The following is an 11,466-nucleotide window of genomic DNA, read 5'->3' as shown; positions in this document are numbered from 1 at the left end:
GTATTTTTTGTTTTTAGGAGTTCTTTTTTTTTTTTCCTTAACTGTAAAAAAAAAAAATCTTACATTATTCTCACAGACACAACTAAAATATCAGTAATGGGCAAAAGTTGTGCTCAAACAAACTCAGAAACATGTTACCTCCAAGCATAAAAATATATAAAAAAAAAAAAATTCATGCTTCAGAGAAGTTCCCTCCTAAATCTTAATTATAATTTCTTTCAAAATATTCCATCTCATTTCAATAATTGCTAGTTTTATCACCAGCTACTCACTTAAAGTAGCTTTTTCTTGTCTGTAGCAAATATTGTATTAACCCTTTTGATAACAACCTGCTTCTGGTTCTTTCACAGAACAACTATCTGTTTTAAAGCGATTGTTTTCAATTAAAACCATACAAGGTAATTTTATGGAAGAATCTTTTTTAATTTATGTTTTAAATGTTGCAAACATCAATTTGATAATTCTTTCTAATTTGAGCACAAGGTCAGCATTTTTGAGAGTAGAGGTCAAGTCAATTACACCAACCTCAGTGTTTACTTTTAATACCACCCCACAAAAAGGATGAAAAGAAAAGTTGGCCTTGGTAAGATTTGAACTCAGAACACAAAGATGCTAACAATTCTGCCAGGGTACTGTCTTAAGCACCAATTTAATAATTCTTTGTTATTTTGGCACAAAGCCAGTAATTTTGAGAGTTGAGAAATAAAGTGTCTTGCTCAAGGACACAACATGTTGCCGGGAATTGAATTCACGACCTTACAATTGTATGCTGAATACCCTAACCACTAAGCCACACACCTTCACGACAGTTCACCCCCGACAGGAAAGAAATAGATCAGTGGTTCTTTGTCAGGTTTGAATAACTATAAAACGTTTCAGTAGAAAACACTACTATAAATACCAACACAACAAATGCACCTAAATAATATTTTATTAATCTTACCAGGTACCATTCAGGCGTAAAAATGTGTCATATGTACAATGTTACTTTTAATAGACATAAGAACTCTTACACACACACACATACCTTTGTGTAATTCCCACCAGTGCATATTCATGCATACAAAAAATTTTAACAGAAAAGTTTCTAGGATGTGTGAAACGATCATGACAACGACAATGATATCGCTGACGAGGCCAATGACAGAACCACCTGATTGGCACTCGTGCCAGTGGAACGTTAAAAGCACCATCCGAGAGTGAGCGTTGCCAGGGCCGCTGAATGGTTCCCATGCCAGTAGCACATAAGAAAAACAAGCACCATTCGAGCGTGATTATTGCCAGCATTGCCCTACCGGCACATGTGCCAGTGGCACGTGAAAAACAACATTTCAGCATGGTCGTTGCCAGTGCCACAGGACTGGCTCCCATGCAGGTGGCACATAAAAAACACCTTTTGAGCATGGTCATTGCCAGTACCACCTGACTGGCCCTCATGCTGGTGACACGTAAAAGCAACCACTACACTCTCAGAGTGGTTGGCGTTAGGAAGGGCATCCAGCTGTAGAAACTTTGCCAGATCAGACTGGAGCCTGGTGCAGCCTTCTAGCTCGCCAGTCCTCAGTCAAACTGTCCAACCCATGCCAGCATGGAAAGCGGACGTTAAACGACGTTGATGATGATGACGATGATATATTCCTCTTTTACTCTTTTACACATTTCAGTCATTTGACTGGCCATGCTAGAGTACGACCTTTAGTCGAACAAATCAACCCCAGGACTTATTCTTTGCGAGCCTAGTACTTATTCTATCAGTCTCTTTTGTCGGGGACATAAACACACCAACATCAGTTGGTAAAAGATAGAAGATACACACACACACATATAATATTCCCTATGTAGCTGACTCCCAAAGCGGCGAAGGGTAAAGAATATGCACACCACCCGTTTTCAGCGTTTAGGGTTAGGGTATTCTCTACCTTCGCCGACAAGGCATTGGTTGGCCTGGACCATAGTAGATGACATTAGTCCAAAGTTCCACACAGAAGAATGAACTCGAAACCATAAGCTTCTGAGGCGAACTTCTTAACTATACACAAATTAGGGCAAACCACCCACGCATAAAGCTAGATATTTTTGGAAGAGGAAACAGTCGACTATATATCAACACTAGAACTTGACTGGTACTTGCATATTTTATATCGACCCAGTAATGATAAAAACTGAAGTGGACGTGGACGCGATTTGAACGCGGAAAGTTAAAAAGAGAAACAAACAAAATACTGCAGAACATTCAGTCCAACGAGCAACCGATTTTGTCATCTACCCGACGACCCACCGCACTACGATTTCTTGCACTGGCACAGGCCATAAATTTGTAAAGGAGGAAGGTGGGACACTGTCGAATATCGATTATTCCAGTATAGGCCTGGTAATTATTTGACAACCCGAGAAAGCAGACTGGTAGGCTGATAGATAGGTACACCGACGTGAAGAGAGCCAAGCCGAACGTAAAAATATTAACAGTATCCTCGAGTACAAACAAAACTCACTTACTGACTGCTGGAGGATATTGTCATAGATATTTGTATTAGAAAAGTCAGTTACACACACAACTGTAGATACCGTTTGTTATATAATTTTGTTTTTAATTTGTGGGGTTTTTTGTTGTTTTTTTTACTAATGACAGGTTCCCTGTTACATATTATATCCAAAATCCTCTCTAATAAGCACAGGATGCGAACTTGGAACGAAGAATAAAAATGCTGTGAAATTTAAGAAACGGCACTCTAACATTTCTTGTGCAGTGAAGAACTCGCCGTCTCCTTTTCATTAGAATTACTACTAGTTGTGATTTCTGGAGCAAAACATCAAGGAAACCTCTCGGTAATCGTTCGAAGTGGTTAGCTCAGGCAGGGGTCTAATTAATAGCAACTGACAACCTCTTTATTATAAAGAAACCCAATCCAGTATTTGCAGAATGAGCACAGTCAACTGAACCCACCCTAGTATATTACTGATACTTGTTTATGTAATCGGATTTAGAGAAACAAAAAACAAAACAACAAATATGAGGGTGTTGGAATTTGAATTAGACTGACTGGGTGGGAGTGAACGAAGGCAAATTGTCAAATTTAGTTGTCAATGGAAGCGAAGCACGTGTCTTCTTCGCTCGACACGTTTTATATACAGACTTCGATGATATTGATTTTCACTATAGAGTTGTTGAACATTATAGACAATAAACCTAGTTTGTTGTAGTTATCGTAAGATAGGATGTACAAAAAAGATGACATCAGAGAGAGGAGTGGTTGATGGTAATTAACAATAAACAAATGAAAAATATATTTTCTCAAAAATACTAAATGAAGCTCTTAAAAGTATAACGGAAATTGAGAAAAACCTTTTTTGCGGTATTTTTTTTTTTTTAACGCGGAGATGCATCAAAAGGAAATTAATGTAAATGCAAGCACAAATTCTAAGTAACTTATATCGTAGAAGTTTGTTTGGAGTCAATTCGAATTATTTCAAAAGTTTTCTTGAAGTCAGTCGCTTCTTACAAGCTACCATCAGTTATCAATAGCGTCTGCAAAGTGTAAATATTGATGGAGAAATAAATGAATATAAAGTAAACGAAGTGTGCGTATGCGTTTTGAATTTAGCATGATTAACTTAGACCCGAAAAGACACTACCAACCAAATATGCAACGGTGAGAGTAAAATGATAGAACTGGTGTCCTAATAAAGCCATGAGTATTTGTCTGAGTGAGTGGAAGGGAATCTTACCTTTCACTTGCTAACCATTGCTTTAATGCTTATGAAGCGTGGCATTATATTGTGTACATATAATTAGTTGAAAGAATACGATTTATTTATGTCACATAATAAAAGCTGATAATAAAAGGTCATGATTTGTTGATGGTTAGCAAGTTACAAACATACAGTTAACAGTACGAGTAAACAAAAAAAAAATGCACCCATGCGCCAGAGAAATATACGATTAAAACAGCGTAAAGTGGGAACTAACCAATAAAAAGACGCGAAACGCATGGTTGAATCAAAATAACGTTGAAATACTTTGAAAGAGCCGAAATAATTACAATGCAAGAATAACTGCCGTACAAACGTGCGTATGCGTACACACACACATAAATATAACGATCTTTTGACTAGTTTCCTACCAAGGCACTTGTCAAACACTCGACAGGTGCTTTGGCGCGAAACTCTGGGTCCTTGAGACACGTAGTTCCACAGCCAGTAAATAAGTTCTCCTTCTGTTGGTTAAGAAAACGCACTCATATGTATGTGTGTGTGTTTGCTTTTGAAGCGTAGTAAAATAACTTTTTTTGATGTTCGAAGACAACATTTTAAAAGATTTTCCTTTTGAATTTAAGCATAGTGAATACGCATATTTTTTTCCATGAAACAATGAATGAGAAGTATTTTAATCTAAGTACCTTTACGTTACACGTAATAAAATACTTTTCTCGTATTTTTGTTAAATTCTGTGGAAACTGGAATTAATAACAGTGACGTGTGTCTGTTTGTAGAGTTTGATAAAACGTTTTAAGTTAACTCGACAGACATAATATAACTGAACAGAGACAAAACACGCTTAAACAATAACTAAACATTAACAACACAAAAAATATAGCTAAATGACAGTGATCAAAATCTTATTTCCACAGAATTAACGAAAGAAAATTATATTACGTTTCAATAGGAAAAATGTACATATGAGTGTGTGCATGTAAGTGTGAACGGAAATTAAGTCACAAAAAGATTGGCTACGGAAAAAAAACTTCACAGGAAAAAGTATTACATTTCAGTTAAGAACAATAAAACAATATTTAAAGTAATTAAACAAACTATTTAATTAAACATTAATATTTAAAAAATATTAAACAATTGTTTATTAATTTAAATATGAACTTTTTGTATGTATATATGGGAATATATGTGTGTGTGTATAATATTGGGAAGTTCCTAATGTTGACTGTGAATGTCCCTTGTATAGATGTGTGTTTGTGTACGTACGTATATACATATATGTAAACGAGCAGCGCAACTTCATTGACTTTTTTTTTTTTTTTGCATTTTAAAAAGTTACACTGCAAATAAACAAATAAAATAAAATAAAATGAAGATTCTCCCGGGGACAAGAATAATGGTCCTCTGTGGAATCTCAATTCTTTCTCAAGAGAAAATGGGGAAAAAATTAATGAAAGCTAAAGCAACTTTTCAACAGTAGTGTTGCTGATGTTTCTAATACTGTTTTGACGGCTGAGGGTGTTTTCTGTGATGTAAATGGGGCGGCGGGAAGACTCTGTAAAGTCAGCAACTGACAAGAAAAACTATCTTATGGTAAATCTGTTAATTTCGGTAATGGAATTATCATGACTAAGTACTTTTAGCTAGAGTCGTTTATTACATACATATATATATATATATTTATAGAATGGCTTGAAAACGGGAACTTGCCAATATATACGGCTTAGGCTGAGAAGGAAATAAGGAAACGAAGACCGAAATGTGACAGTCTTGTAATTTTAACGAAGCTGTGATGGCTAAAACAAAACTATGTCTGTGTGTGTGATTATGTAAACATACGAAGCAAGTATAAAATTTCAAAGTACTTCTTTGATATATGTTTGTGCGCGTGTGAAAGTGTGTATTGTCAAAATAAATATATGGATATAAGTATGCATTTACGTGTGGAAAACGAAAAACGATCACATACATATATAGGTGAGAGAGTGTGTGCCCGTGCCAAAGTGCGAGTATTAGACAAGCAGCATCCGAAATAATTATGTGTGTGTGTATATATATATATATATATACACACACATATATATATGCACACACACAAACACTCTCACTCACTCACATACAAAGCAACTCGACGGACGAATAGATAGATAGTTCAGAACACAGAAGTGTTTTGACTATCAGAGTAAGGATGGGTGGGCACACATACGAAATAGGATCTGCTCAAACGGTTTCGGACAAATTGATATTATATATATATATATATATATATACACTTATTTTTAAATAAATGAGGTAATTCAATAGCGTTTTTCATCACCTATATTTATACAAAACAAGTAGCGCCTATGTAAAAGAAAAATTAAGGCAAGGCAAAGCAGTTTTGGACAGTCTTAGAGCGGCTCTGATTACAGAGAGAGATAACTTACGATTGATAAGAAAACAAGAGAAAGAAAAATTATTGATAAGTAAAGTAATTGTCGATGATTACTTACTCTACAGAAATCTTACATCCTCTCCAAAAATCAGACTATTCTATCCAAAATTTGCTCATTCACATTACTGTAACAATCCGACACTTTCTTTTCCCCTCTCACCCTCCCTCCCTCTTTCTCTACACCTACGTTATATGTATGGATGTGTGTAAGTATGAATGTATGTGTGTATGTTTATACATACATACATACATACACACACACACATATATATATATATATATATATATATATATATATATATATATATTGCTCCTCTTTCATTTCTTCACTTCCTTATAACCAATATTTCTTGATTTGTTACATCCTGTCTTCCTTTACTATACAAAAACACACACACTTGCAAATACGCATATACATACATGTATACACGCGCGCACGCACCCCCACCCACTCCCACACATAACCCCCACACAGACACAGGTTGTGTGTGCTCAAGTATGTACATACATGAGTATAAGAACGTCTCCATATACATGTATTAATATAGGGACTTTGTATGTACATATACAATATATAAGCATGTGCGGTTATATATATCCGTATATGCTATCTCTATATATTTATATATGTATACATATAAATGTATGTAGATAGCTTTATAGATAGATAGATAGCTTGATAGATAGATAGCTTGATAGATAGATAGATAGCTTGATAGATAGATAGATAGACAGACATCAAAAATTTAACAAAAACATAAGAAACGAAAGTATTGAAAAAACATAACAGAAAATTTGTAGCTTATTTATTCTTCATCAGTCAACATCCAAAACATCATTACAATTTCATGCCTTTAACGTTGATATTATTCACTTTTGGTGGCGCCAGTGGCAAAAAGCCACTGGGAAAAGCTAACAAATATACAAGACAATGACAAAAACAAACAAACACGACAAAATAAAACATACATATACAACAAAAAAAGCTGTGCAGCCACAAGACAGACGGACATGGAGTAATGCAAAGGAAAATGAAAATGTCCTGTAATATACATATATACATTTTTTTTTTTCTCTCCTCGTTTCTTTCAGTGTTCCTTTCTGTGGAAGAGTGTAGGCTCGAAACGTTAAAGACTTTTTCAATTCCCGAGCGTTATACTAATACATCTATTTGTTTTCTACACCACCTGTATTCATCTGTTGTTTTTTTGTGTACTGGCTCCTGTGCAGGTGGCACGTAAAATACACCATTTTGAGCGTGGCCATTGCCAGTACCGCCTGACTGGCCTTCGTGCTGGTGGCACATAAAAGCACCCACTACACTCTCGGAGTGGTTGGCGTTAGGAAGGGCATCCAGCTGTAGAAACTCTGCCAAATAAGATTGGAGCTTGGTGTAGCCATCTGGTTCGCCAGTCCTCAGTCAAATCGTTCAACCCATGCTAGCATGGATAGGTGACGTTAAACAATGATGATGATGATGATGATGATATATATATGCATGTGTGTGTGTGTGTATAAACATATATATAAACACAACCCACATGGTTCTGCATGACACCTTGGGTAAGTGTCTCTACTATAGTCTTGGGTCAACCAAAGATTTGGTAGATGGAAACTGAAAGAAGCTCATCATATATATATATATATATATATATATATATATATATATATATATATATGTATATATAGTTCGATTAGAGGTTGTGTTAACCCCATGCAGAGAAATGAATCCATGAACAGATATAAACATCCAAGGGTATATTTTTTTCCCTCTGAAGATATCATGCTCAGGTCATATAAATTAAATATTTGCTAAATATTTACTGAATATTAATTGAAACAGCTGTAAAGGATGATCATTAATTTGGTGTTGATAATAAACAATAATTAACAATTGTTAACTACCCAATCTCCATTTTCCTTTTTTCTTTTATATATATATGTATTATTTATAAAATTAAAGATAAGATCACTTACATGCTTTTATCAAGTGGTCAGCATAAAATAAAAACCTTGCAGGTAATTTTATGTACTAAGTTTATAATTATATACATAATAATATTAAAGGGATCAGAATAACCATTCCAACATGCTAGAGATAGATACCAAATGGCACTAAAAAACAACCATCTTCTTTCTCATGCAGCACGGGTTGTAAACAGGTAAATGAAAAATAGTAAATACAATTTTCTAGTTTATTGTGTATCAATACACAATTAACTAGAAAACTGTATTTATTATTTTTCATTTACCTGTTTACAACCCGTGCTGCATGAGAAAGAAGGTGGTTTTTTTAGTGCCATTTGGTATCTATTTTAAATTGTGTTGGAGCGGGTCATTCTGATCCCTTTATGTATATAATTATAAATTTAGTATATCTATCTATCTGTTTCTCTGCCAGTATGTCTGTCTGTCTGTCTATCTATCTATATATATATATATATGTAAATATCTGTGTGTGTCTGTGTTTGTCCTCCTATCACTGCTTGACAACCAGTGTCGGTGTGTTTATGTCCCTGTAACTTTGCAGTTTGGCAAAAGACACCTATAAAATAAGTGCTTGGCTTAAGAAATATGTCCGGTGGGAGAGGCGATTTGTTCAACTAAAACCCTGGTGCTCCAGCATGGTCGCAGACACAGACACAAGTGAAAGAATCAAAGAATATATATATATAAAGTGTAAAGGCCCCTTTGGTCACAAATGACTATGGGATTGCACCTAGAAAGTTCACCTTTGAGGGACAAGTACCGGCAAGATTGTTTGTGGATTTCTGTGAGTACGTCCATGATTGTGTTTGACTCCTGAGTCAAAAAGAACTGTCGCCAAAACAGGTTCAATGTCTAGACAGCAATGCCAAATTGCTATGGTCCAAACAGCCACACCTAACAGCTTCGTTCTGACCTGGTAACAAGGAGGAAAGATGTTTCAGCAAAGAAAGCAAGATGTAATAATCCCTGGATAATCTGACATCCGTTTGAGTAAAGTGTTGGATTATGTTCACACAATGCCTCTCCACAACAATGCAGGTTTATTTGTTTCCTCTGCTTTTTTTTTTTTTTTTTTTTTTTTTTGCTGTTTTGTTTTTAATTTCAAACAGCTTCTACACAACATTCTTTGTCCAACCTCATTCAAGGATGTGAAAATAGTAACAGGATATGTCCTGTATAACATGCTGTGAAGCTTATCAGAGAAGAGAAACGTTTGGAAAGATGATGTAAACTGGGAAAATACCATGGACAAGGCTACAATCTTGTAGTCTCCAAGCAATGTGTGTGTGTGTGTGTGTGTGCGTGCGTGCGCACGCGCACCTACCTAAACACACATACATATACATTTATGTGTGTGTACATATACATAGCTGAAGGCATGGCTGTGAAGTAAGAGGCTTGCTTCCTAACCTCATGGCTCCAGGTTCATTCCCTCTGCATGGCACCTTGGGCAAGTGTCTTCTACTGTTGTTTCGCAACAACCAAAGCTTTGTGAGTGGGCTTGGAAGATGGAAATTGAAAGAAGCCCACAGTATATAATATATATATATATATACACACACACACACACACACATATATATTTATGTGTCTTTGTGTCTGTGTTTGTCCTCCAGCACTGCTTGATAACTGGTGCTGATGTGTTTACATCCCTGTAACTTAGCGGTTCAGCAAAAGACACTGATAAAATAAGTAATAGGCTTTAAAAAAATAAGCCCTGAGATCGATATGTTTGATTATGACCGCAGTCAAATGATTGTAACAAGTAGAAGATAAAAGATAAAAGATATTATATACATCTATATGCATATACATACACACACATGCATATATATATATATATATGTACACACACACACACATATCATTCTCATCATTTTAATGGCCAATTTTCCATGGTTACATGAATCTGATGGAATTCATTGAGGCAGATTTGTTGAAGTTAGATGCTCTCTCTGTTGCCAATTCTCACTTGGTTACAAGCAGCTTAATGTTCCCCCATAATCAGATGTATTTTTATAGACGATTGAAAATGTTTGTTTGACGGTGACCATCACTTATAACTATTATGCTATGTCAAAACAAGGTTTGTGTCTCTCTGTCTTGAGATCATGTGACAGTTGTAAACAAGTGTCATAGACATACAAGTGACAAGTGCTATTGTTTGTTTCCAATCTTCCGTAAAAACATGTCTGGTCACAAGGAAGTATTTCCTTGCTTGGAAACAGGTGAGAGTTGATAGCATGACTTCTGTTGGACTGATCCATGTAAGCATGGAAAAGTGCACATGAGAATGATGATGATGGAGGAGGAGGACGAGGACGAGGAGGAAGAGGAGGAGGAGAAGGAGGAGGCATCTGGGTTAAAGCTGTGCAGAACCCATAGGTTAACTAATAACAAGACACAAGTGAAGATGGGTAGACCATATGTTAAAATGGTGAGGTAGATTTTTGGCAAGAGAAGGTTTGGATTGGAACCTGGATGAGAAAAGAAGGCAAGATGCTGGAGAATCGCCTGGTAGAGATTGGCAGAAGAAGAATAGGAACCAACTGGGATGATATGGAACCAAACTGTAAAGGAAAGCACAGAACAGATCACGTTTGAAGATTACTGTAGAGAGCTTGTATGATCTGCCAGGAATTTAAACAGGATATGGTGATGATGATGATGATGATGATGATGATGATAATGATGATGATGATGATGATGATAATGATGATGATGATGACAACGACGAGGGAGATGAGGATGATGATGATGATGATGGTGATTATGTTTATGTGTGTATGTATATGTGCCTGCATGAATATATTAATATATGACAGTGTATATCTATCTATCTATCTGTCTACCTATCTATATACACACACACATACATACGAGGTGGTGCTGAAAAGTTCCCGGCTTTAAGGTTGTCACGAAAGGCATAGTTGGAGGCCCAATATTCTAAGTTCAAGGTGGCGAGCTGGCAGAAACGCTAGTATGCCGGGCGAAATGCTTAGTGGTATTTCATCTGTCTTTACGTTCTGAGTTCAAATTCTGCTGAGGTCGACTTTACTTTTCATCCTTTCAGGGTTGATACGTTGAGTACCAGTTGTGTACTGAGGTCAATCTAATCGACTAGACACCTCCCCCAAAAATTTCAAGCCTTAGTGCCGAGAGTAGAAAAGAATGTTTCTGAGTTCTTTCGCAGTGCTTAGAAAAACTGAAGGACTGCTGCAATAAGTGTGTGAATCTGAGAGGGGAATATGTCGAATAAAATCATAATTAACTTCTCCTCCTGTATCTTCTTTTACCCAAAACCAGGAACTTTTCAGCACCTCCTTGTATATA

The 11,466-nt window shown here is 36.0% G+C and overlaps 1 protein-coding gene across 7 annotated transcripts in view; it reads right to left on the bottom strand.

Annotated features, from left to right (window-relative positions):
* The window catches only part of LOC106879787 (diacylglycerol kinase beta), a 391,710-nt gene that overhangs the window by 374,517 nt on the left and 5,727 nt on the right, over positions 1 to 11,466 (bottom strand). For 3 of the 7 annotated variants that reach the window (XM_052973950.1, XM_052973953.1, XM_052973956.1), the window contains exon 1: positions 6,204 to 6,305. The exons of the other annotated variants lie outside the window; for them this stretch is intronic. The gene's annotated coding sequence lies outside the window, so the exon portion shown is untranslated. Of the gene's footprint in view, positions 1 to 6,203; positions 6,306 to 11,466 lie in introns of those variants that run through there. 7 annotated transcript variants of the gene reach the window in all.

The sequence above is a fragment of the Octopus bimaculoides genome, chromosome 17 (assembly GCF_001194135.2).
Source record: "Octopus bimaculoides isolate UCB-OBI-ISO-001 chromosome 17, ASM119413v2, whole genome shotgun sequence".
Classification (NCBI taxonomy): domain Eukaryota; kingdom Metazoa; phylum Mollusca; class Cephalopoda; order Octopoda; family Octopodidae; genus Octopus; species Octopus bimaculoides.
This window is presented reverse-complemented; position numbering and strand designations above follow the sequence as displayed.